This window comes from Protopterus annectens, chromosome 2.part1 (assembly GCF_019279795.1).
Source record: "Protopterus annectens isolate FY-2018-M chromosome 2.part1, PAN1.0, whole genome shotgun sequence".
In the NCBI taxonomy this organism is placed as follows: domain Eukaryota; kingdom Metazoa; phylum Chordata; order Ceratodontiformes; family Protopteridae; genus Protopterus; species Protopterus annectens.
Window position 1 is genome coordinate 917,321,088 of NC_056729.1, and position 26,799 is coordinate 917,347,886.

The 26,799-nt window shown below is 38.2% G+C and overlaps 1 long non-coding RNA gene across 1 annotated transcript; it reads right to left on the reverse strand.

Annotated features, from left to right (window-relative positions):
- Positions 1-3,386: 3,386 nt before the first annotated feature.
- LOC122794758 lies at positions 3,387-26,799 on the reverse strand. Its single transcript, XR_006363689.1, has 3 exons — positions 26,271-26,799; positions 3,671-3,867; positions 3,387-3,507 (listed from the first exon to the last, which is right to left on the reverse strand). It is a non-coding gene; the product is annotated as an uncharacterized LOC122794758 (long non-coding RNA).

The window sequence follows — 26,799 nt, forward strand, 5'->3', positions numbered from 1 at the left end:
GGTTGCATACCGCCTACTCAGAGGTGATCTCTGCCTGACATGCAAGGCTATGCCCAACCCAGAATTGATGGACATGCTCCACCTAAAGAAAACCATATCCCCTCGAGCCACATGCTCCAGGTATCTAAACCTCACCACAACAATAAATAGGACGTGCTGGAGGGATAGATTCCTGTCCCAGTGACTTACCATGCTCTGGAACAAGATTCCAATCTACATTAGGCAGAGCTCCTCGCTAACCCTCTTCAAAAGAAACCTTGACGAGTGGATGGGAAACAGAAAGTTTACCCCAGGGATCACTTCAATAGCTCTGCTGGACAGAGGCACAGGGAACTAATCTAAGGGGGTCGCAAAATCCAACACATTCCAGCTAGGCTTATACATGCCTTTGGGCAGATAGCTTAGTACCTACCTATGAATCTATGAACCTATAAGAAAAACTCATCAAAAACTAGGGATACTTTACAGAACCAAAAACCTTCTCACGATGCAACTAAAGCTACACTTGCCACTATTTATTTCCTCCCCACTCTTCTTAAATAATAAATAAATATGTCACACTAAACTAAGATCCCAGATACCTGAGGGTGTGATAGCTCAAGTGGTTTCAAAACATCCCACAGGTCTTAATGAAGGAGGGAATTTTTCTGGGGTCCTAGTTAAATTTTACCGAGTCAGTATGAATACCATTCTAGGTATCCTTTGAAAATAAACAATGCCTAGTGAGACAACAATAAGTAACTAATCAAGTAAATGAATACAATTTTATATCATAACCAGGGATGCCTTTTTACTGCAGCTGTATTACTTCACAGAAAATTATCTGAGAATAGAGTAAGCATGTACTGACTACTTTTAACACAGTAAGCAGAGCCACCAAAAATGCAGAGAGCAGTTTCAGAGAAATTCTGTTAAAATATCAGGGAACTTGTGGGTCCTTCTTTATCTGTGACCATTTTAACTGAGCAGCCACATTGCATGTACAAATTAACAACTTTTGTTCATTCCTAATGTTTGCATCATATCTGTGCTATACATTCATATAGAAAATGGTAGTATACCTGAATTTGTATGAACAAGTTATATGAAGCCACTTAAACAGCTAGAAAACATCCCCTACTATAGTAGGGTCTATATTATTTCAGAGAACACTTAAAATAGCGAACGCTGTTTAATCGACCCATTAAAGTCAAAATCCCTAAATCTCGAACACATGGAAGAGTGATTTTTTTCCCAGTGAAAAAAAAAATGTTTTCCCCCCATCCCCTCTACTTAAATATACCAACTTTGGGATCACATTACAATGGAGGAAATGGCAAAGTCCCGAACACGGCTCAGTGATTTTTTTTCCTTGGGGAAAAAAAATCACTGTTCTGTGTGTTCGGGATTTAGGAATTTTGACTTTATTGGGTCGACTAAACAGCGTTTGCTATTTTAAGGGTTCACTGAAATAATATAGACCCCTATAGTACCCCAAAGCTTTCAACCTCTCAGAACAAAAACTCTGGACAAAGTCAAAAACAGTGTGGGGACAAAGCCCCCAAAATACAGTCAAATTGTAAATATTGCTCTTATAACCTTAGAAAGTTGTTAGAATACAAGGTCATGTGTTGCCATGCATTTTCTGAAGGATATGAAGTGTGAAACTCAAATGCCTGTCATTATTTAATGAATTAATTCCTTACTGACATGCCACAAAAATCCAGAAAATCACACATGTTATGTTGAACAGAATAAAAATATGAGGCAAAAATCTGGACATTCCGTGAAAATCTGGACAGTTGAGAGCTATGTAGCACTCTCTCAATGAGGAAACAGGTGGTGAATGCATTAAAATGTATTATGAAAAAAGATACAATAAAACTTGCGGTATAGCTTATTTTTCTTGAGAATTGTGTAGTAGTGTTTGACTAAATATATATATACATACTGTATATATATATATATATATATATATATATATATATATATATATATATACATATATATGCGTCTACCTGATAACACCGACACGCCAAAACACCGACAACGAAATAACCGACACGACAAAACCGAAAGTTTAAAAACATGAAACTTCACATGCCCGACAAACCATAAAACCAACAATCAACAAAACAAATAACTTTCCTGAAAAACACACACACAACACAAGCACACCAAAAACCTTACAAACCTACACTAAACCTTACATACACAACTATATATGCACTAACCTTAACCCAAACCCTAACCCTAAGGTCCGTCACTATTACACAGTTACCTTACTCACACCCTAACCCTAACCCAGTTAATCTGCCCCTAACCCTTAAGTCTGTCACTATCGCACACTTACCTTACCCGCACCCTAATCCTAACTCACTTAATCTGCCCCTAACCCTTAAGTCCGTCACTATCGCACACTTACCTTACCCGCACCCTAACCCTAACCCTAACCCACTTAACCCACCCCTAAACCTAAAGTCCGTCACTATCACACACTTACCTCACCTGCACCCTACCCTAACGTCCGTCACTATCACACACTTACCTTACCCACACCCTGACCCTAACGTCCATCCCTATCCCACACTTACCTTAACATGTCGGAGTTCTTAGCATTGGGATTCTCAACTGTCAGCCTTCTCTGGTGTCGATCTTCCGGTGTTGGTTATCTCGCTGTTGGTCATTTGCAGTTTTGGTTAGTTCAGGTAGACCCATAAATATATATATATATATATATATATATATATATATATATATATATATGTATATATATATACGTATATATATATATATATATATATATATATATATATATATGTATATATATATATATATATATATATATATATATATATATATACACACACACACATATATATATATATATATATATATATATATATATATATATATATATATATATAGACACACACACACACACACACACACACATATATATATATATATATATATATATATATATTTATATATATATATATACAGAGACATCTATATCTGTCTATCTCCCCATGTCATCATGTACTGCATTCTCACTTAAATGACAGTGAATGCATTCTAAATTAAATACATACCAGCAAAAAATGTAAGGATACAAGAAATACACACTTCTGCAAAGGATTATTTTCTCTTTGCCAATATATTAATGTTATTTCAGCCTGCAGACCCTTTACAAAAAAAAGATAAGACACTGAGGTTTTCAAATGAAATGCTTTAGGGAAATACTGAAACTCTGTGCTTGAAGAAAAAAAATGGCAACATTATACTAACAATAATCTCGCCAATTAAACATGCAATTAAGAATTGTCCAACATGTTTTAAGTGTCTAGCAAACTCCATAAAAATAAATATTTTAAAATAAAAAGACAGTATAGCAGTCTGGCATGTACAAATATGATTTATTTTGAAACAAGACACATTGCCAGTACAGTCCTGTTTGCTGTTTGTATTTATTTATTTCCTAAAAAGTTTAGGGAAGCTCTGCAATGAAGCTCGATTTCCAAAATCCTGAAGATTGGAGAAAGAAAAAAAGAATGAAACATTTATTTATCTATGTGTCTAGATATATATATATATATATATATATATATATATATATATATATATATATATATATATATATATATATATATATATATATATATATATATGTGTGTGTGTACAGTCATACCAGCTCAAAGAAAGAAAGGAGGAATCTCCTCAGAGAAGTGAATAATTGTTGGCACACAGTTAGAAGACTCACTAGCAAGGGTTTCCTGTGGAAAACAGAGATTCTGGTTATGTTCCTTGGCATTTTTTCTTTAGGCTTCATCAAGTTCCAGTGAATGAAGATTCATCTCAGCAAATTCAGCTCAGCAGGACATGAACCTGTTGATAAAAAATAAACACTTTTTTTCTTGTAGGGGTGCAAGCCTCTTTCACTTTCTGTGTAGAAACCAACCTTCTCTCACATGTCAAACAATTATATATACCAAAACCCACAGTCACACAAGCATTAGGAAAAGGTGCATTTTTAGAAAACAAAGGAATTACTGCTGGTACACACTTAGAATCAACTTCAGCAGTGATTTTCTATACTGCATGAGGAATTTTTCTTCGGTCATCTCTAGACGAGCTGCTTAGGGTGATGCACTGTCTTCTCTGAAGTACCTACTTGAGAAACACTACCTGGGCAGTCTGCTTCTGTTTAAAATACAAAGTGTGCTCATTCTTTTTTCAGTAGTTGCTCTATTATAATAACTGCCTGTGCTGTTCTGTTTTTCATGTGCTACACCAGGCCCCCATCATGATAACTCTAGATAGAGCTTTGTGGCTAACAGGAACAATACTGTCATAGGTTCATAGGTTCATAGGTTTATACTAGGCTATCTGCCATAAGGCATTTATAAGCCTAGCCCAAAGTTTTGTGGCTTACGCCACCCCTTATATTAAAAAATACTGTGCCCATTAGTTTGTTGTGCTTCTGTCCAGCAGTGACACAGAGATGATTCCCGGGGTAAACCTACGATCTCCCATCCACCGGTCAAGATTTCTCTTGAACAGAGCCATCGAGGTGCTCTGCCTCACATGGACTGGGATTTTATTCCACAGCATAGGGAGTCTCTGGGTGACAAATCTATCCCTCCAGCATGTCCTATTTATATCCGTGCTAAGGTTTAAGTCGCTTGCTCTAGTGGATCTGGTAGATTTGGATTTTTTGAGGTGGAGCATGTCCATTAATTCCGGGTTGGACATGGCTTTGTATGTCAGGCACAGGTCACCTCTGAGCAGGCGGTATGTGACTGAATAGAGCTGGAGTTTCTTCAGTCTGGCAGCATATGACAGATTTTGGAGTCCCTTTATCCTTTTGGTGAGGAACTTTTGGGGTCTCTCCAATTGCTGCAGGTGTCGGGTGAGATACATCCCGAATGGGGCATTGTACTCGATCATTGGTCTGATAAGTGAAGAGTACAGGGGAACAATGACCTCACTTGATCTGGATGTGAATCCCTTCATGATCAGGTGGGCAATGTAGAAGGTCTTTCTAACCACTTTAGCAATGTGAGTGTCAAAAGAAAGGCCACTGTCCTTCCCCTTATACAGCAGACAGGCACAGCCATGAATGAGAGTGGCTGTTTGATGTAAAACAATCTTCTAACTGCAGCAAGATCTTCATTCAAAATCTCTGAGTGCTTCTGGACATGCACATTAGGTGTTTCAATTTTTAAAAGTTTCAGCATTGTTGGGTTTTGTTGATGCTCATTTGCAGATTTGCAGTCTTTTCATCTCAGGTTCCTAAATTTCGGTGTTATGGTATTTCAGTCTACTGAAGGATATATATATATATATATATATATATATATATATAAATAAATATATCTATATCTATATATATATATATATGTGTTTGTTTGTGTGTGTGTGTGTGTCTGTGTGTGTGTGTGTGTGTGTGTGTGTGTGTGTGTGTGTGTGTGTGTGTGTGTGTGTGTGTGTGTGTGTGTGTGTGTGTGTGTGTGTCTATATATAGGTGTATAATCCAGATGCCAGGGTGCATGTATCTCACAAGTATCTATTTATCTCTCTCTTTCTCTCCCTCTCTCTATATATGTATATATAGATAAATAGATAGATAAGTATATGATTATATTGATTTAGATCAGTGATGAACTTTGATTGACAGTATATATGTTGAAGCAGTTCATCAGCAATCACTATCATCTAAAAGAAAAAACATTGTACATAAGTGATCACAAATGTAAACAAATATGCTCCCCTACCCTACTCCCATTCACACCGACACCCACTTTCCTCAAACTTATACACTCATCTTTAATTAACCACATCCCCACAACCACTCAATGTCCTCCTTCCAGCCAATGCTAGCTAACCAATCACTGAAAAATACCTCATCCACCTTATACTCTAATTAACTCAAAACTACCCTCACTTCTTTCACTCAACATACAATATGTTATTCATCCTACTTAACTCCCTCCTTCTACTCACTCTTTCCTACTCCACCTCCTATCACTCCCACTACCACCACTCCCACTTTTCTCCCTCTCCTTCAATCACTACCGTCCACTAACCTCTATAAACTTCTCAATAGCTCCCTCACTGTTTGCTCACTTTCAAACTCTCTTACATAAATTTAAAATATGTCTTCCTCCCTCTCCCCCCACAAAACCTTAACCCAAACTTCTCTTCTACAGTCCCCTTACCCCAGCTTACAAACTCTCCTTTCCAAGCCTTCTGCTGGCTGGCGATATTCACCCCAACCCTGGCCTACCCTCCAACCCAACCACAGGTACCCATACTCACCCCTTTAACACCTCCACTACATTACCTGACCATTCTCCCTCCTTGCCCCCTATAATCCCTATCCAAACTCTTCAACCTCACACCCCAAAACCTTGAAAATACTCTCCCTCAATATTCAAAGCATTGCTAACAAAGTTACTTCCTTCCATGCCCTTATCTCTTTCTACAACTTTGACATTCTCACCCTCTCAGAAACATGGTTGCAACCCCATATTGCAGACTCAGAAATCCTCCCCCTTGATTACAACATCCTCCACATAGATCGACATAAGAAACGAGGTGGCGGTGTAGCTATTGTATACTCTGACAAACTTTCTCTCAATCCTTTATCTACATCTCCAAATTTCCATCCAGCTGAAATTCTTATTGCACCATAAATTAAATAATCACAAAAACCTAGCCATAGCAGCAATTTATATCCCACCTGGCAGCAACATCCCTACCCTTGAACACTTTCTCACCTAGGCATCTCAATACATCTTTTATGAGACTATCATCCTAGGTGATGTCAAGATTGATTGGAACGCTCTTAATTTCTACTTTCCCAATACTAACATCAATCTCTTTAGATTCTCTCAACTCATTATCTCTCCCATCAGTATCAATAAACACACAAATAGCAGCATTACCATTGACTGGATTAATTGCCATCCATCTATCCTCAACCTCTTTTCCCAGTTTGTACATGGGGTTGGGGTGTCACTTCCACAGTGATAATCATCTCGAGCCAAGGTATACCCCGCTGGGTGGCTAGCTCTGTCATGGCTCCATTGACTGGATTCATCTCTAATCCAAATATGTATCACAATGCCACCACTCTATCTGACTCCCTCAGTGACCATTTCCCTACCCACGTGTTACGACAATCACCTCATCTGCTAAAACGTCACCAAATACAAAGACAGCCAAAATCTCTCTAATTAGTGCACAGATACCTTCAATAATCTTCTCTCCTCTATTAACTGATCCGTTGTCTATGCCCTCCCTCTCAGTGAGTCTGTCTCCAAATTTAACAACACTTTCCTGAATATCCTTAGCCCCCACTAGAAAAATAAGAACAAAAACAGACTTTGCTCCATGGTTAACCTAATCCACCTGTAAACCAATGCTTAAATGAGACAGCACCTGGAAAACCTCAAAAAAAAAAAAAAAAAAAACAACCAACCATCACCATCTCCAAACCTATAGATTAATAAGTTCATAGGATGATGGCCCGGAGGCCCATATAAGCCTAGTCAAGAATTTCGCTCATGTTCCCTCAAAGTCAGCACCTGTTTCTCCTGTCCAGCAGGGACACAGGTGGGATCCCAGGGGTATATTTTCTGTTTCTCATCTAGTTGTCTAGGTTCCTCTTAAAGAGGGCTAGAGAGGTACTCTGACATGGAGAGGGAGTCTTTTCCACAGATGGGGGATTCTTTGGGACACAGATCTTTCCCACCAAGTTCTATTAATGTCACATACCACGTTAAGGCCTTGCATCCTGGTTGCGTGAGTAGAGTTTGTCTTATGGATATGCAGCAACTCCATCAAGGCTGGCTCTGAAATGGCCTTGTATGCCAGACACAGGTCACCTCTGAGCAGTCTGTATGAGACTGAGTAGATGGACAGGGCTTTTAGCCTATCTGTATAGGATAGGTATTTGAGACTCTGGATTTTCCAGATCAGGATCCTCTGTGGTCTCTCCAACTGCGGCATGTGCTTGGCAAGGTATATGCCAAAGGGGCATTATACTCGATAATGGGTCTGATAAGGGAAGAGTACAGGGATGTTATGACCTCCTTGTTCCTGGATGAAATACCCTTATTTATGAGGTTGGCCATGTAGAAAGCCTTCCATACAAAGGTGGCAATGTGGTGGTCAAAAGTCAGGTTGTTATCAACCAGGGTGGCCAAGTCCCTCACGACTGATTGCATGCTTAGTACATTGTTATTAATGTGATAATTAGTGGGGATGACATTTTCCACAAAGGGGATAATGATGCACTTTTTGGCATTCAGTTTGAGGCCATGCTTCTGGCACCAGTCATTAGTTTGGGTAAGGCCCTCTTGGAGGATGTTCACATCACTAGGGGAATTTAAGATAGTGCCCAGCTTGCAGTCATCTGCAGACTTGGTCAGCCACAGATCACTGGTTTTGGCTTGCACCTCAGAAAAGTATATCCTAAACAGTAGAGGCCCCAAGACAGATCTTTGGGGTACACCACTCATTATGCATCTACTGTTAGAGGTGGTTTCCCCTACTCTGACTAAGTGGGTTCTATCAGTGAGCCAGTTAGCTACCCATCTGGTAACATACAGGTTGATGCCTAGCTGAGAGAGTTTATCTATTATGCCTGAGGGGGGAATAGTGTCAAAGGCTTTGACTAGGTCAAGGTAGATGGTGTGCACCATCTTCCCCTCTTTCATGGCTTTGGTGACCGTTTCAAAGTAGTCGACCAAGTTTAACAGGCATGATCTCCCTTTGACAAAACAAGAATTTGGAGGTGGCCAATGTCCTTGTTTATAAGGTCCATGATAATGCATTCCATGGTCTTGCAGATCAGGCTAGTTAGGCTGATGGGCCTATAATTGCCTGGGTCAGTGGACACTCCACCTTTGTGTAGAGGGATGACAGTGGCTGTCCTCCATTCAGCTGGGATGAAGCCGGTGCTCAGGCTTTGATTGAATTGGGTGTCTTAACAGAGCTGAGAGCTCATGCCTGAGTTCATGTAGAATACAGCCAGTAATGTTATTGGATCTCATGGAGATTGTATTCTGTGCCTTTGAGAGGGCATTAAGGACCTGCTCCCTGGTGATGAGGGGAGGAGGGGCAGGTGCTGGGTATGTCCTAGTTTACTGATGGGGAGAAATTAGGAAACTAACCAAGAAACAAGTCGATATGGACAAAAAAGCAATACTATCAAAAACCACTAGATAACCCCAACTCCAACACAAAAAAGTTTTTGAATAGCATCAACAAACTCATCCAAGCAACCCCTCTGCCCCCAGTCCCTGACCTAACAGCTCACCAACAGACACTGCCTCCTTTCTTAATTACTTCTTCATCGACTCTGTAAAACAGTTAACTAAACCTGACAACACCTTCTCCCCTTCTGATCTCCTTCCTTCTACCAAGTCCACCCAGTTTTGTCTTAAACCTGTCCCTACTGCATATATCAAATCTCTTCTTACCAAACTGAAAACCTGCTCCTCCTCTGCTGACAGCTTATCTCCTCTTTTCCTTAAACTTGCAGCTAACTCTGTTGCACATTCAGTCTCCATATTAGTAAAAAGGTCAATTCAAGAGAACACAGTCCTGACATCTGGAAAAAAATCCCATGTCATACCTCTCCACAAAGGTGGAAATTCAGCTGAACCAACCAAATACAGACCTATCGCTATACTATCCCCCTTATCTAAAATTCTAGAAAAATGTATTCATAACCAGCTTCTCAAACACATCATACAAGACAACCTGTTAAATCCCACCCAACACGGTTTCCATCCTCACCACAGCACCTCTACAGCTCTCATTTCATTTACACAGAATATTGCCAAAGCACAGGACAATAACAAACTAGTCTCATGCCTCTTCCTTGCCCTGTCTAAAGCCTTTAACAGAATACAACTTATAAATGAACATGTTGGATTACAAAAGTAAAATTGAGGGTTTCCCATACCATACTGCTCTCAAAACTTTTTTCCCATAACCTCTCCTAGTTTACTATATTATGGTTCTGCAGTTACCTCTCCAACAGATTCCAATCCATCAAATGGCTTTGCGCCTCCTCCCCCTTCCTCCCAATCCAAACAAGTGCCCCCCAAGGGTCAATCCTTGGACCGCTCTTTTTTAATATCTTTACAAATAACCTACACACTTCCTGTACAAACTCCTCACTAATACAATATGCACATGACTCCACTATTATCTCATGTTCTGATAACCTTCCCTGCCCAATAATCAACTACTTCACATTCCTAAAAAAACAAAACTTCTACCATTCCTCCCAAATCACTTGTTTGTGTCTTTCGGCTTTTCCCAGTTAGGGGTCGCCACAGCGGAACTCCGGTCCGCTAATGATTGGCAGTAGAGTTTTACGTGCTGGCGTGCCAGGCCTAACGCACAACCTTCAATGAAGGAATGCCCATTCACGCATGTCGCCACACAGAAGACGCTCTAACTGAGAATCGAATGGGCAACATCTAACTGTGAGGCGACAACGCTACCGCAGCACCACCACTGCAGTGCAGCAACAGAAGATACCTTCACAGTATCTTTTCTTAATAATACACATCTCTTTTGAACCACATACTAAACTTCTGGGTGTAATCAGAGATGACCAACTAAAGTTTGGTATACATATTCAGCAAGCCATCAAAAAGACCCATCAAAAAACTAGGTCTCTTATACAGACATAAAAAATATGTCACTATTGACACCAAATGTTCTCTAGCACAGACATTCCTTCTCCCAACCTTACATTAGGCAGCCCCTATTCTTATCAATATACAATACAATCTATTAGCTAAACTTAGAACTACCTACAGCAAAATAGCCAGATTCTCTGCCAACCTTTCCTATCACTCTTACTACTGCATAGCTTTAAAAAAACTACAATGGCTTGAGCTACATAACCAACTCAGTCATCCTCATCTCCACCTCACACACACTATCTTAAAGTAATCCTCCCTCTGTCCTGCCCTCACGTACCTCATCACTCCCTATTCTCCTAAGCATAACCTACACAGCACAGGCCTACACCTCTTAGACATCTACAAACCCAGTAAACTATTGGCAAACATTTATACAGCCACTCCATTGCCAATGCCTGGAACAAACTTCTCCTTCTAATAAGAGCAAACAGCAACTTCCTTAACTTTAAAAAACTTCTAAAGGACTTATTTAGTAATTCCTGGACCTATCCTTGTCCCACACCTACCTAAACTACTCCATCTCCTCTTCCCCCTCCCCTCTCAGCTCTCACACTTTACCACAACTACTCATTAAGGTCTTTATATTCTACCAACCTTTAATTTCTCTCTGATGGTAATTGTTAGATAGAATCTAACTTTTTATATTATATTTTATATACTTAATATGCACCATGACTGTTTAAACCCTCAGCATTACTTTTGTAATCCAACATGTTCATTTATAAGTTGTAGTCTGTTTCTCCTGTAGATAAAGACTTGTATGTTAATATTAAATGATGTTTTGTTTTTGTATTTGTTTATCTATGGAGATTTTCTCCTTGGGTCTCTGCTGAAAAAGGGCTCTGCAGCCCAGTCAGACTAACCTGGTTAACAAATGTCAAATAAATAAAATAAATAACTAAATAAATGCTACATCTGCAATCACCTAAAAGAACTACAAACATTACTTAAACATAGGCGCCCCACTCCCCACACTGCCCTAACATGAGGACTCTGCCCCCACACCCTCAGAAATGAAATATACTAACTTCTTGGTGGTGTCACTGCAGATAATGAATGTAACTCCAAATAGTATATTACAGTCAAACTATTGCAGTTTAACTGAAGTATCATTCAACTACTGTAACCACAGATGAAAATTACCAAAGTAGCAGCATGCGATGAATCTGTGCCATGACCAAACCCATGGCACCTATATATACATAGAGAGAGAAACAGAGAGAGAGAGAGAGAGACAGTGAGAGAGAGAGAGAGACAGAGAGACAGAGAGAGATGGAGATATCAGCTAGCCTGCTAGATACATAGATTTATAGCATTTTAATGTGCATTTCTGCATGTTTTGTGAACACACAGATGGGACACTTAAACATGCATGAAATTACTGCCTAATTAAAACAACAGTACCAGAGTATCTTGTGCTAAAAGCTGAAACAGCTAAAAACAAAATAGCACCAAAACATTTGGAAGGCCGACAATGAACATTTACTAAGTGCTTTTGTCTTGAAATAACACTGTCGCAAAATCATTAGATCATGTTCAGTGTTTTACCAAAACCATCTAACTAGCATTAAATGGTACATAAATTAAAATCCTTTCAAGAAGTATTTATAATAAAACACACTCTAGTAGCCTTACAGAACAAAACATTGTAGCAACTGTGTTGGCAGGGAATATGGGAGTATTTTCACCTCTTATTAGGCCTTTTGCTTAATTCTCTACGGCAGCAACAACTTCTTTGTCTGTGAGCAAGATGTTCTGAATCATTGTCAAGAATTTGGTCATCAAGTTTAGAATAAATTATTTAAATACTAGTTTAGCAGAGGTCTTCTTGCCGTATACTGAATATTATAATGTGGTCATCTCTTGGTCGAGTTACATGAATATGTATAACTAGTTTACATAATTTTAGTAAAACATAAGTATTATGAAAAACTGCAGAAAGTATGGATTTTGTGTGGAGACTTATGAAAATTGCAGAAGTTATAGGAAACATTGTGAATGCAAATTTCAAGTGGTCTTGCTGGTGTGATAATTTCCATTATGACATGGCATATTATTTTATCATCTCTGAAATAAGAAACAAGGGCAATACAACAGGAAACTACCCGTTGACATGACCTGCTGACTATCCTATTAGAACACTGAAATAACGTGTTGTAATGTGGTACTAAACTATAGACTGCTTGCTCACTAGGTGGAGATATTGCTTATTTCCATTCAGAAAAGTCTTCTGATGTACACATGAATGCTATCTAAATTGGCAGAATTGGACAAATGCATTCGCTGACTGAGTGAAACATGCATTCTGATGAAATGCATATCACATTTCTTCTTATTTCATTGAGAACTATTCCTCATTCAGCATACTGTATCTGTAAGCAGGAAAATATTACCCAGTGTGCGTCACTTAATGCAATTGAGATGAGATGAGGGATTATAGCACATTGTAATGAAAGAATGAATAGCAACACATTCAATGTAGACTAATGATACTTTAATACCACTGGATGTATATAATGTGTAATCTAAATGTATTTATATGAAACCATCTGTTGTAACAAAATCTGTCACTAAACTATTATTATCAAGATGTTACTGGTAAAATTATACTTTTGCTCACAAGCAGCACTAATAGCAATCAGAAAAGCACCAATCAGAGCACGGCAGTAGCACCAGCTGTTAGGGGCAGAACACACATTGCTAAGTGAGCTTTATGACCCAGTGTACTCATTATCTTCAGTTACTTCTGCTCAATACAGTAATAATATTTTGGTAAGTTTACTTGAATATATTATCAGTCTGTATAATCTTAGAAAATATATTATAGGAATAAATTGTACAAAATATGTATTTTTTTGTACATAATGATGAAAACTGCAGAAAAAAACAAGCTTGCAGACAGAAATTCCAAATGGTCCTGTAGGTGGAATATTTATAATTATGACATGATGCATTATTTTGTAATGTCTGAATCAATTACTTAAGTGCAGTGGAGTAAGGCTTAAAGCTCCTTATATGTTGTCCTGTATTCATAGGTTTGTTTCCTTCAGTCCCAATTTACTTACTATGTGACCCTAGGAAAATCGCATGACTAGACATTGATGTTACACTGTTCCTGAAAACAGGCATGCTACCTAGGGGGATACCCAGTTAAAAATAGAACAAAATATATTCTTCTCCATGTTTAGGTTTGTCATGAAGTGAACTGTTACTTTGATGTCACATTTTATAAACTGCTGGTCAGATAAACACCAGCAGGACATGACATATTGTTCTACATTTCTGAAACCTATTTTATGGAACTCCCATATCAGCAAACTCAATAAAAAAGAAAAAAATCTATGACTGCCTCTAAAAGATATCCATTTTGCTATTATAAAATAGATTTAAAATTTGTTCCTCAAACTTACCTTTAGGAAATCCAAGGCCAGCTATGACCTTAGGGTTGCAACTAATATAGAAGGTAACCATCAGATCTTTTTCGGCAATATTGGGAAGCTTAAAAATAATGAACAATTCTATACTGAACTTATCACAAACAGTACCTCCTTCCAGCCTCTCCAGTTGTATAGAGGGATTGAGGCTTTACTATAACCTGGGTGACCCGGGATCAATGAGTGACTCAGGTGACTGACAGAGTGGCATAGAGGGATGGCAATGGTCATTCTGGGTGGAAGGGTACTTGATGATGCTTACTTGGGGGAGGAATGGTCAAAATGCAGAGTTGCCCTTAGACATAGTTGACAAGAATGGGGGTGAGGAAAGGGAGTTGGTAGGGCATATAAAAAGACCACCACAGAAGGAAGCACAGACAACTGAGTCCTTAAGATCCTCAGCCATCAGCAGCAATAACTGTGTGTGGTGTACCTGAATACATACCTGCATATCAACATGGAATTCATCCTACATATGACATACCCAGCTTATTTGTTCCCAACATGGATGCCAAGAAGTTCTGCTTGTGAGCAAAGCATGTGAGGTGATTCTTAGTATCCATGTCAAGAAAACATAATTACGGGTTGCGACTGATAACCTGATCATAATTATTTGTAGTGTATAGAGGTTTATCTACTCCATGAACTACCAAATAAAAAAACAGAAAAAGTGAAAGTGCACAAAGCATTTTACTTGCTTTCAAAGCTTTTGAAATCCAATAAAGCAGTTTGCACTCTCAGACATAAGGCAGAAAAAACACCCCTCTTGTAAAAATAATGGCTTTAAACATTGTTAGACAATTCATTTTGCCATGCTTTCTGTTTTTTTAAGTGTATCAGAGTGAAGTTTTAACAAATTTTAAAAGTTGTTTTACTTTCTGTTGCAATTCGTTGCCACCCAGCACTGTCCTCTGTTAGTCTCTAATGCGAGACCTGATCTTAATAACACTTAGTTGTGTTTAATAAGTTTTTGTTGTGGGTCTCTCACTAGGGATGTGCTTAACATGTTCATCATTTTTTCCAGTTTTGGAGTGTAATCCACATTTCAATATGCTTACCGGGCATGCATAACACTCATAATGCAACTGCCTACATAGGAGTAAGGTCATGGCATTTTGCATGAAGCAAGAATATCATATAATGGCAAGCTAGAAACAAAAGGATTAGTAAGGCTATATTAGTTTGGTAACCCTCTGAAATGTCAGGACCTGCTATAAGTCCTGAAACATGGAGACTGAATGGCTCAAAGATCAAACCTACATATACGAAGTACAAGATGTCATTTCTGCTAACCATTTTCTCTGATGTGTGGTAATGTCGAGTTGATATATATGTTTAGGGGGTTTGGGGACTTGTTCCCCCCATGAAAAAGAACTTTTAAGGAGAAAAGGGATTTTTGAAATTCACTCTTCCCCTGTGTTTTCAGTCTTTATTTTCAGCTTGATGGCACTCAGCATTTTGAGTGTTGACATTTCAATAGGGAGCTATATAGTTTATTAGTCATGTTACTGCATGAACAAAAGGTAAAATCTGCATGACTGGTAAAATTTGAAAATAAAACTATGCAGTGCTTAAGAAATACACCATAGGCATAGGCACATGACATTTGTGTGTACTTGTGTTTGTTTGTTTTGTTTTTACTATCCATTTTGTCAGAGTTGAGAAGTAATGAATTGTGCCTATGAAGAAAAAAAAAGAAGAAAGAAGAAAAAAGAAAAGAAGATAAAGCATATAAAAAGATCAATGGAAAATCCACAAAATAGTCACAACATTTCTAATCTTACAATACAATTCAATGTATATTATCAAATGTTATATTAGTGTTGCGAGGTGGTGCAAAGCAACTACAAATAGTTTGAAACAAGGATGTCGGGAGGTGTATGCACTGTACTGATTTTAGTACAACTTCTATGGAAGAGGGGGTAGCACTAGAACCACAGCCATATCCAGCACTAAGAGACCAATGCAGACCCTAGAGCCCGCTGGCTGGGAGAGAGCTTGGTGGCTAGGAATTATTTTTCTTTTAATTAAAAAAAAATGTATTTTTAAAGGGCATTCTTCTTTAAGAACACCCTTTGCATCCGTTCGCACATGGCTGTTGCATCTGTGTCACCTGTTTACATCTTTGTCTTTTGCTCACATGGAATTTGAATACAGGAAAACATCTGGACCGGTGACCAAGGATGGACAAGTAAGAGGTGTGTGTGTGAGTACGCGGGTGTGCAGGTGTAAAAACACGTGTGAAATCTGCATACGAGAAGATGTTTGGACCGCGGACCATGGACAGACAAGTGAGAGGTAGTTGTGTGTGTGTGTGTGTGTGTGTGTGTGTGTGTGTGTGTGTGTGTGTGTGTGTGTGAGTAAAAGGTAGGTAGGTAGTATGCCTCTCAACTGTCCAGATTTTTGCCCCATATTTTTGGTCTGGTCCTCATAAAATTTGTGATTTTCTGAAAAATCACTGGGGGTGGAAGTTACTAAATAATGACAGACATTTGAGTTTCAGACTTCATGTCATTTAGAAATATGCATACTAACACAAATCCTGTTATTCTAGCAACTTTCTAAGTTCATGAGAGCATTATTTAAACTCTGTCCCTGTTTATTTTACACTTTGTCCAAATTTCTTGCACTAAGAGGTAGGTAGGGGTGTGTATGAGTGAAATACCCTAGTTAGAGATAGCATATGGTTAGGAATTTGCTCATGATCAAACCCTGTACCTTACTTAGAGGAAACAAGAGCTTGAATCCTCTACCCCAACTACCAAGCTGCATTTTTCAAAGAACTGACTTTCACATATATTTTCAAGGAGTTTCAAGTGAATTTTCAAGGAATTGTAAGCTTCAAGGGAAGAAAAGTTTACTGTTGCTCCTGCTGTCTATTTACAATGTGCAACTGTTTTGTTTAGCAAATGGAATCACTAGTGTGATAAAGATTTGAAAAACTCAGTAGCACAACAGGCAGCATGCTTGCCTATAATGCAGAAGGCTAAGAGTTCTACACCATCAGTATGTAGATGGATTGCTGACAGTACAGTATGTTGTACTTTAAGTGGGTGGGGTGTTGAGTATGTTCTCCTTTCTATATGATGCCCAGTAATTATGAACCTGTTATCAGTTTTGCCATACATTCCTTATTGCAATATTACCAGGTTAACATTTTTTAATGTAACTTGGGCAATTTATTCTTCAGGGGTAGCAGGCACTGAATTTGTAGATGAACACTGAACTATAACGTTGTTTGCTAACAGCAACCTTTTCATTAGTTACAGATCTCTTTAATGTGGAATATGCAGATGACTTTTACTTTTGCAGAGATTGTGCATATTGACTGATATCGGTGTATTGTACTGACAGGGGTTTGAGTGGCCTTTATGGTTGAAATGTTCTGAATGTGGGCAGTTTTGTCATTGTTGGTTCATATGTTTTGTTTCATTGCTTACTGGAAAATGTTCAAAACTGTAAATTTAAAACATGCTCTGACAAGCAGTACTGTTTTATACAATATATATAATTTAATACAATCAGGAAGGTAAATTAAAGAGCTCTTGCATGGTCCTAAAAATGTGTACAAGGGGCCTATGATTTGAAAATAGTCCAAAGGTAAACTTAATCTGCTACTAGGAAAATGTTTTTTCTTTGAATGTGGTTTTCAATGAATGTGAGTTTTAAGGGCAGAGAAGTTTTAAGGCTGCTTTCATTGTGAGACTGTATTGCTTTGTTTAGCAAATATCTATCAGTGGTTGTGCTATAAAATTTGAAATTGAAGTTTTAAATTAAATCCAAATATCTGTAATCATTGTAAAAGTAAAGCAGAAAACAGTATGTACACGGAGAGGTATGAACTGGGTTTATGGTAATTGAGGAGAAAAAGCCAAGTAATGGGCTACTGGAATGGCTGCGGGGGGGGGGGGTTGTGTATGGGGGTGCCCTGATCCATTACCCTGCTTAGAGCCCCATTTGACCTTGAGCCACCTCTGACTAGGAGAAAACAATATTCGAAAACAAGGATTTGAGATTGCACTGGCATTTGCTTTTCAATGGGATTTTAACAAATGGTGTATTTTTTCACACACGCCGCTTAATCAGCCCTTAAGTAGGTGATAATGAGCTGTAAATTACATTAGAGAATGGGCGATATGTAAATTGGCACCCTGACTGGAGAATAAACATTCAACAGCTGGGTGTTAATCTACAGGTAATGCCCACTGAAAAATGAATCCGCTGCTTCACAGCAGCATATCAAGCTACTGTGGAGGTCAGACTGAAAGTAACATACTGGCCGCCATCATTCTATGCTTGCTAAGCAGCGCTTTTGCTGTTTAGTGAGTGTAAAGTAAAAAAAAACAAAAATTAAAAACTAAAAAAAAAAGTCTGTGTGTGTGTTTATGTCTGTGTGTGAGAGGGTACGCATGCATGACACAGAGTGAGATCGATCGAGCTATTATTTTACTCTCGCTTGGCAGTACTTTCCTTGTTTAGCGAGTGTAAAAACAAACAGAACAGAAAAAAAGTGTGTGCATATTTGTGTTTATGTTTCTGTCTGTGTGTTTGAATGTATGCATGCATGTGTGCATGAAAGTGGAAGTGTGTGTGTGTGTGTGTGTGTGTGTGTGTGTGTGTGTGTGTGTGTGTGTGTGTGGGGGTGTGTGTGCGAGCAAGAGTGTGTGTGAAGAGTGAGAGTGATAGAGCAGTAGCAGCAGCAGTTAAGAGGTTTGCGTACCTCTTGACCACTTTGCTCAAGAGATCTGCATATAGTCAAAAGTAAAGGGGGAAGAAAGGCTAAAAAATAGAAACATATTTCAAATATTGCTATCATGAAACACCAAAGCTTCTTGAATAACAGAGTTTGTGTTAGCATGCATTTTTGAAAGTGTGTGTGTGTGTGTGTGTGTGTGTGTGTGTGTGTGTGTGTGTGTGTGTGTGTGTGTGTGTGTGAGACACAGAGTGAGATCGATTGATCACTGGCAGCATCAGTCACGAGGTTTGAATACCTCTAAACATCTTAGCTGAAGAAATCTGGATAAAGCCTAAAGTAAAGGGGAAACAAAGGCTCAAAAATAGAAACAGATTAAAATATTGCTCTTATAAAATTACAAAGTTGCTTAAATAGCAGGATTTCTGTTAGCATGAATTTTCTGTAGGAAATGAAGTCTGAAACTCAAATATATGTCATTATTTAGTGACTTCAATCCCCAATGACTGGCAACAAACTACACATTCTAGGAGCAAGGGACCAAAACTTTCATATTTTTATAGATTCATACAGTTTCACTAGGCTAATGACCTGGAAGGCCTTTGTAAGCTTAGCCAAGTTTCCCAAAAGAATAATGATGTCTTGTATCCAAATAGGATATTGAGGACCAGGCATTTATAAGCTACTTCTGTCCATAAGGGACATATGTGCCAGGTCCAGTGTAAATTTCCTATTACCCATGCACTGGTCTAGGTTGCAATTACACTGGGTACTAAACAAACTCAGCTTCACATGGATGGGAAGCCTGTTCCATGGGGGGGGGGGGGCAGTCTCTGGGATACACAGCTGTCTATCCAGCATGTTCTGTTTAAGTCACAAAAGTCCCGACTGCAGCCAAGGTGACCCAAATTTAAGCAATTTATCTGCTTGATGGGGTTGGCAAGAGGGAGGAGCATGCCTGTCTTGGGGAGGAGGGACATTGTTAAGTGTCTCTCTAGGGGAGGATAGATCTTGTTGAAAGATTCCATGCTTGGGTGGGCAGGAGGACAGCAGTAGGCAAGGCCACTTGGACCTGGGGCTGGACACACATTCAGGCTACTTAACTTTTCCTGCGCAATCTAACACTGATGTTAGTATTTAAGAGAATGGCTTAAGACTAGAGGAAAAAATGGCCATCTAGGATGATGGCATCGGTCCCAGAACCTACCTCACGTCTCAGCTGAGTGTAAAATCCAAGACACAACCCCCCATAAGCTGAGACCCTGGATATGAATGAATAAATGAGTCAACATATCAACAGGAGGGTGGCTTGACAGTTAGTGGGTGCCAACTGAAACAAAAAGAGAAAATAATTTATATGAAGCTATAGCTTTGTTGGGGAGGGTAGTAGTCTGAGAGCTGTGAGTACAAATTTAAAAATATTAGCTACACCCCTGGTTTGAAAGATGTAAAAAGCATGCAGAACAGGGCAGAGTATATATATATATATATATATATATATATATATATATATATATATATATATATATATATATAATTATTTTTTAATATTTTGTTATTGTAGGGAAAAATAATAAGTGCTACTTGCCTAGTCGATGGGGAGGGAGGTCATGACTCAGAGCCTATTAAATACATTTAGGCCCTCTAACCAATTTTAGCTAGGCTTAGGCATAGTTCTTTAAGGCACAATGATATTATCTCCAATCTAGGAAAGCAGGTCTAATGCTTGATTCCGATAATAATAAGTGCATCTTAACAGGGACCTAGGGAAAATACTTCACTGATTTAAAATGTTACATATAAATTTGATGGATGTTCACACCTAATGATGCAATGAAGAAATTTTCAAAAGGTAAAAATGATGCAACCATGGGTACTTTTATTACAAAAAAAAACAAGCTGAATGTTAAGGAGGCATGTAAATTAAAAACAGATGGAGACCACCAAACAAGAGGAGGGAAAAGGGGAGTAGCAGTAGCATTGTTGCCTCACAGCAAGAGGTTCTCCGGTTGGATTCTCGGCTGGAGTACCTTCTGTGCGGAATCTGTATGTCCTCCCTGCATTCATGTGGGTTTCCTCCAGGTGCACCGGTTTCCTCCCACATTGCAAAGACATGCATCTGGAGCATTTCTACCCAGGTCTCTACTGAAAATTGGCTTCATTCCAAGTCAGACTTTCCTGATAAACAAATGTTAAATAAATAAATAAATAAATGTTATCTTATGAGGTCATAAGGTCACAAGAATTTTATCAATGTTTAGGCCAATTGGCTAACAAGGAACACTGATTCTGTAATATAAGGTTCAAATTTAATATCTCTTTCCAAAGCATCCATATTTTTCTTATATCTGTCTAAAGTTGTTGACTGACAAATTTCAATAATTATGTTATGCCATAAAACTGACATGTAGTTTGCAATAAATAAATAAATATATATCTTAACCTGGATTACATAAATAAATCTTAAATTTCATATTATTGTGGATTAGAGATTTATCATTTTTGTACATCTTCAGTGGTGCAGTAGTTAGCATTGTTTCCTGACAGTAAGAGGTTTTCCGGTTTGATTGTCAGCTGGGGTGCACTCTGTGTAGAGTCTGCACATTCTACCTGCTTTCATGTGGGTTTCCTACCAAATTCCAAAGACATGCACCTGGAGTGCTAATTCTTGGACCTCTGCTGAAATGGGGTCTGTCCCAGTTGAACTTTCCCTGTAAACAAATGTAAACTAAACAAATTTGCATTATATCGTCATAATAGATTTTATATGCTAAAATAAATTTTTCTCTTATATACCTATAACTTAAAGAATAAAAATGTAGGTATTCATACCTGTCTCTGTATACAAGATCTTTTTATCACAGTGATTCTTTTAGTGAATTTACACTAAACACTCTCATGAGATGTCATGTGATTCTTACTGCAGATACAAAACATGCTGTTATGTTCTGTGATAGTCAAGTAATCTGTATCTCTGACAGTGGCGGCTGGTGACTTCAAATCAAAGGGGGGCTGCAGGAGACAGCTGAATGGGTGGGGTCAATAGGAAGGGGTGCGGCCAACTAGAAAGGGGAGGAGCTATGTTCAAAACCACAAAAAATAACTTTAATTAAATACGCTGTCCTGGGTGCCAAACCATCATTATGAGAGTCCAATCAAGACAAAATGAAGTGTAGACGAATAAAAATATTTCAGTGCGTTGGCTGCATGACAGCTTACTTAATATCTAGATGGAAACAAAAAGGTTGTGAGGCATGAAAAAATAAATTACTTTTTAAATACATTACTGGAATGCCAGTCAAAATAAGTATAAGAAAAACATGCAGCACTCAACTTAAACCACTTCGCCTTGCACTGCAGTTCTAATTATAATTTATATTCAGCTTTATTAAAGTACCAAGTAACACGTGATGCCCCCACTTGTAAAAATGCTTCTTATCCAAAAAGACCTGCTGCCTGACAACTATCTACTTGTTTCATGGGGAAAACATGATCAAAGTAAAAAATGAAAAGCAAACAAGAAACAAGCTCAAGATACATTGCTTAAAGGATTACTGTACAAGTTAAGGACCACACATGATTGGCATTCTGTTTAGTTCATGTGTAAAGCCTGCAGAGATGACTGGAAGTCTCCAACAAGTGTAATGAGCTTCTTAATATAATGTAATCCTGTCCTTTATTACAAATATTGTCATATGCATTTCAATACCCAAGGCTTATACATTATCTAGTTAAGTATTCTCTGCATGGCAACAACAGAAAAGCTTTCAATGTTGGCAATTCTTTAACAGTATGCTTATTAAAGCTTACCTGCATCTTACGATCTCAGACAAGCTTACCTAATGGTTATTAAAGCACTGCTACTTAAACACAGAGCAACAGGCACTTTGAGTAATAAGCATAAATCAGACCATTCTGCAAAATCAAGGACAGATGAAAAGCCACTGTAGTACTTGTGTCTACCTTGGATGGGGGGATACTCTGCATATTTACACTGCATAACTACTCCTTGCCTTGCTTGGACACATCCAGAGTCACTACATAGGGGAGTGGGGTGCAACAAGTATGTCACAATTTGAAATATCTCTGGCTGACTGTGATGGCCCTGACACATTTGTCATACCTCTCAACCTCAGAGCAAGAAATCTGGACAAAGTCATACATAGAAGTGGGACAAAGGCCCAAAAATATTTTAAATATTGCTCTTATAAACTTAGAAAGATAATAGAATAGGTCTTGCATTAGTATGAATTTTCTGAAGGGTATGAAATCTGAAACTCAAATTTCTGCCATTATTTTCTAACTTCAGTCTTTAATGATTTGTCACTAATTTGCAAAAAAACCCACAATTTTATGAAAAACGGACCAAAAATGTGATGCAAAAATATAAAATAGCCGCACGATACAGCTGGGAACCTGTCAAAGAAGGGATACTTTAATATTAGTACTGCTAACTTGAGCAGCTGACAAAATAAAAGAATCTACATGCATTTCTGAAATAAAAGTAATCTATAACTGATTATTACAGTTATTTCTTAATTGTAAACCTTCCATGTTTTCTTCCAAAATTGCTATTTTGTGGAGGGATTATTAGAGGGAAGAGCAACATTTTGAGCCAAAATCAGGGACAGTTGAGAGGTCTGGCTATCCCTAATTCTATAAAGCAATTTATTTCCATGTACCTCTCAACCTGCTAATACAATAAATCTGGACAAGGCCAAATATTTTGGGTGAACATATAAACAGTACTAAAAATTGCTCTTGTATAAACTGAGACAGTTGATAGAATACCAGGTGTTACTTTAGCATGCATTTTTCTGAAGGTTATGAAGTCTGAAACTCAGTGTGCCATTATTTAGTGACTTAATTACTAAATGATATAGGAGGAACAAACCAAAAATAAGAAGCAAAAATCTATTCATTCTTTGAAAATCTGGACAGTTGGGAGGTATAGTTCAGCTGGGGCTGTGAGTTTGCTGCCCTTCCCCCTCACAACATGGTCAAATGGAGCCTCCCCCCTGCAGCCATTCCAATGATCCATTACTTGGCTATTTCACTCCATTTACCATAAACACTAATGTGCATGCTGCTTTACTTATATGATGATTTGGACTTCATTTCAACGTTTTATTTTGCATTTTACAGCACAAACACTAAGACATCTGCTAAACAAAGCAATGCAGTCTCACAATGAAAACAGACTTAGCATTAAAACTTCTCTGCCCTTGAAACAGCATTAAAACCCACATTCAAAGAAAATACATTTTGCCAGTGGCAGATAAAGATTAATTCTGGGCTGTTTTCAAATCATAGGCCCCTTGCATATGAAACATACATGTGCTCTTTGATACACCTTCCTGATTGTACTAAATTATATTCCTTGTACAATACAGTACAGTTGTTAGAGGGTGTTTTAAATTTATTAAATAATGAAACAAAACGCATGCACCAATAATGACAAAACTGCCCAGTTCAGAACATTTTCATCATAAAAGTCTACTCAAACTTCTACAGTCCACCATAATCAGTATATGCACAATCTCTGAGGTAAAAGTCATCTAAATAATTCCACATTAAAGAAATCTGTAACTAATGAAAAGGTTGCTGTTAGCAAACACTTTTATATTTCATGGTTTCATCGAAAAATAAAGTGTCTGTTGCCCCTGAGGAATAAATTGCCTATATTACGTTAAAAAAAATGATAAGCTAGTAATATTGCAATTGGATGGCAAACTGATAACAGGAGCATAGGTAGTATCTTCGCCAAGGAAGACATTCTTCATATGGCAGCATCCACCTTGTGGGAGTAGAATCCACAGCCTTCTGCATCAAAAGCAAGTACACAACCTGTTGTGCTATTAACAATGCAAGCAGACTTTGCATAAGCATCACTAAACTTCTCTTCCTCTGCAGCTCTCAGCTCCTTGTAAAATCTACTCAATACTAAACTGCATCTCAACTTCGCAGCACAAGAACTCTAGAAAAAGCCAAAATGTATGGGGGGGGGCTAAAGCCCAAAAACCAGGGACACATTAAACATTGCTTGTAGAATCTTGGAAAGTTGCTAGAATAAAATGCTGAGTTACCACCATACATTTTACTGCCAAGGTCCCTGTACAAAACAGTCAGAGCAACATACCACTGCGCCAAATCAGCTGCTTTGTGGAAAAGCGGAAGACTGAAACTTAAATGGCTATCATTTAGTGAATTCAGTTCTCACCATAGCTGTCAACCTCTTAGCAGAAAACACCAGGACAAACTCAGTAATGAGGGAATACAGCCCTCAAACATATTCAGTGAATTCAGTTCTTGCCATAGCTGTCAACCTTAGCACAAAAAATCTGGATGAAGCCAATAATAGGGGAATACAGTCCCAAAAATAGGGACAAATTTCAAATATTCATCTTATAAACTTAGAAAATAGGTTGTGTTACTATGTATTTTTTGAAGAATGTGAAGTCTGAAATTCAAATGAATGTCAGTTTCACTTCTGATGGAACAAAAACAATTTTCAGCAGATGCCCAGGGAGAAATACTGCAGACAAGTCTTTGTAAAATGGCAGGACACCAGAGCAAATCCACACAAACACAGGGAGGAGATGCAGACTCCACACAGAAGGCACCCCAGCCAAGAATCAAACCTGAAAACTTATAGCTGTGAGGCAACAATGTTACTACTGAACCATCAAATATGCAAGGAATTAAACATTCAGAAACCTGAAGTCTGAAATTCAAATGCCTGTCAATTTTATTTAACATTTGTTAACCAGGACAGTCTGACTTAGAACAAAAAAAACAATTTTCAGCAGAAGCCCAGGAAGAAATAATGCAGACATGTCTTTGTGACATGGGAGGACACAAAAGCAAACCCACACAAACACAGGGAGAAGATGCAGACCCCACACAGAAGGCACCCCAGCCAAGAATCAAACCTAAGAACCTGCACCTGTGAGGTAACAATGCTACCTCTGCACCATCAAATATCAAGCATTTAAGTATTTAGAAACCACAGATATTATGAGGAATATTATTCCAAAGACATGCATCTGGAGCATTTCTCCCCGGGCCTCGGCTGAAAACAGGCTCTGTGGAACCTAGTCGGACTTTCCCGGTCAACAAATGATAAATAAATAAATAAATAAATAAAATAAATAGAACAGATCAAATATGAGGCAAAAGTCTGCAATTTTTTTACAAATGGTGGTGGGTAGGGAATTCAGGCCCTTAACACCTGCATACAGGGTTCAAGCCTGAGGTATTCCCTACCACACCATCATGAGTTTGCTCTAGCCACTGTGGCATTTTACACACGCACACACACACACACACACACACACACACACACACACACACACACACACACACACACACACACACACACACACACACACACACACACCAAAAAATAGAAGAAAACATTTTATTTCATACCAGTTTTTCTTCCTGAACAAAAACCTCCCAGCACTTCAGCTTCAGCTAACAGTCTTCTAGGGACAAATTGATCACAAAATACACCATGCTTACATCTGAAGCAATAACAATAATTTATAATAAGACAACAAACTGGAGCAAAATGACCTCAGTAAAATGACGTTTCCAAAGGCACACAAAAGAGTTATTCAACTCAATAAAAATAGCGTTCCAAAGGCACTGAAAGGTTATTCAACCCAGTAGAAACAAAAGTTCACACTTTTCCAGTCCAGTAACCACGCACAACGACATATAATCCAAACAAAATATTTATTTGAGCTAGCAAACAGTAAGCGCTTTCACCATAGGGCTTTTTCAAACTTCAACAGTAGCATTTGAGATTAGGCAGCTTATATACATAAGGGAAGAAGTTCATTAGTACAATCAAATCAAGTTAATTGATTAATTAGTTAAAATCCATCTCATTTGAATCATTTAAGGGCAAACCAAACCTATCCTTATAAAGCATGTGTTGAAACTTGAATAAGGT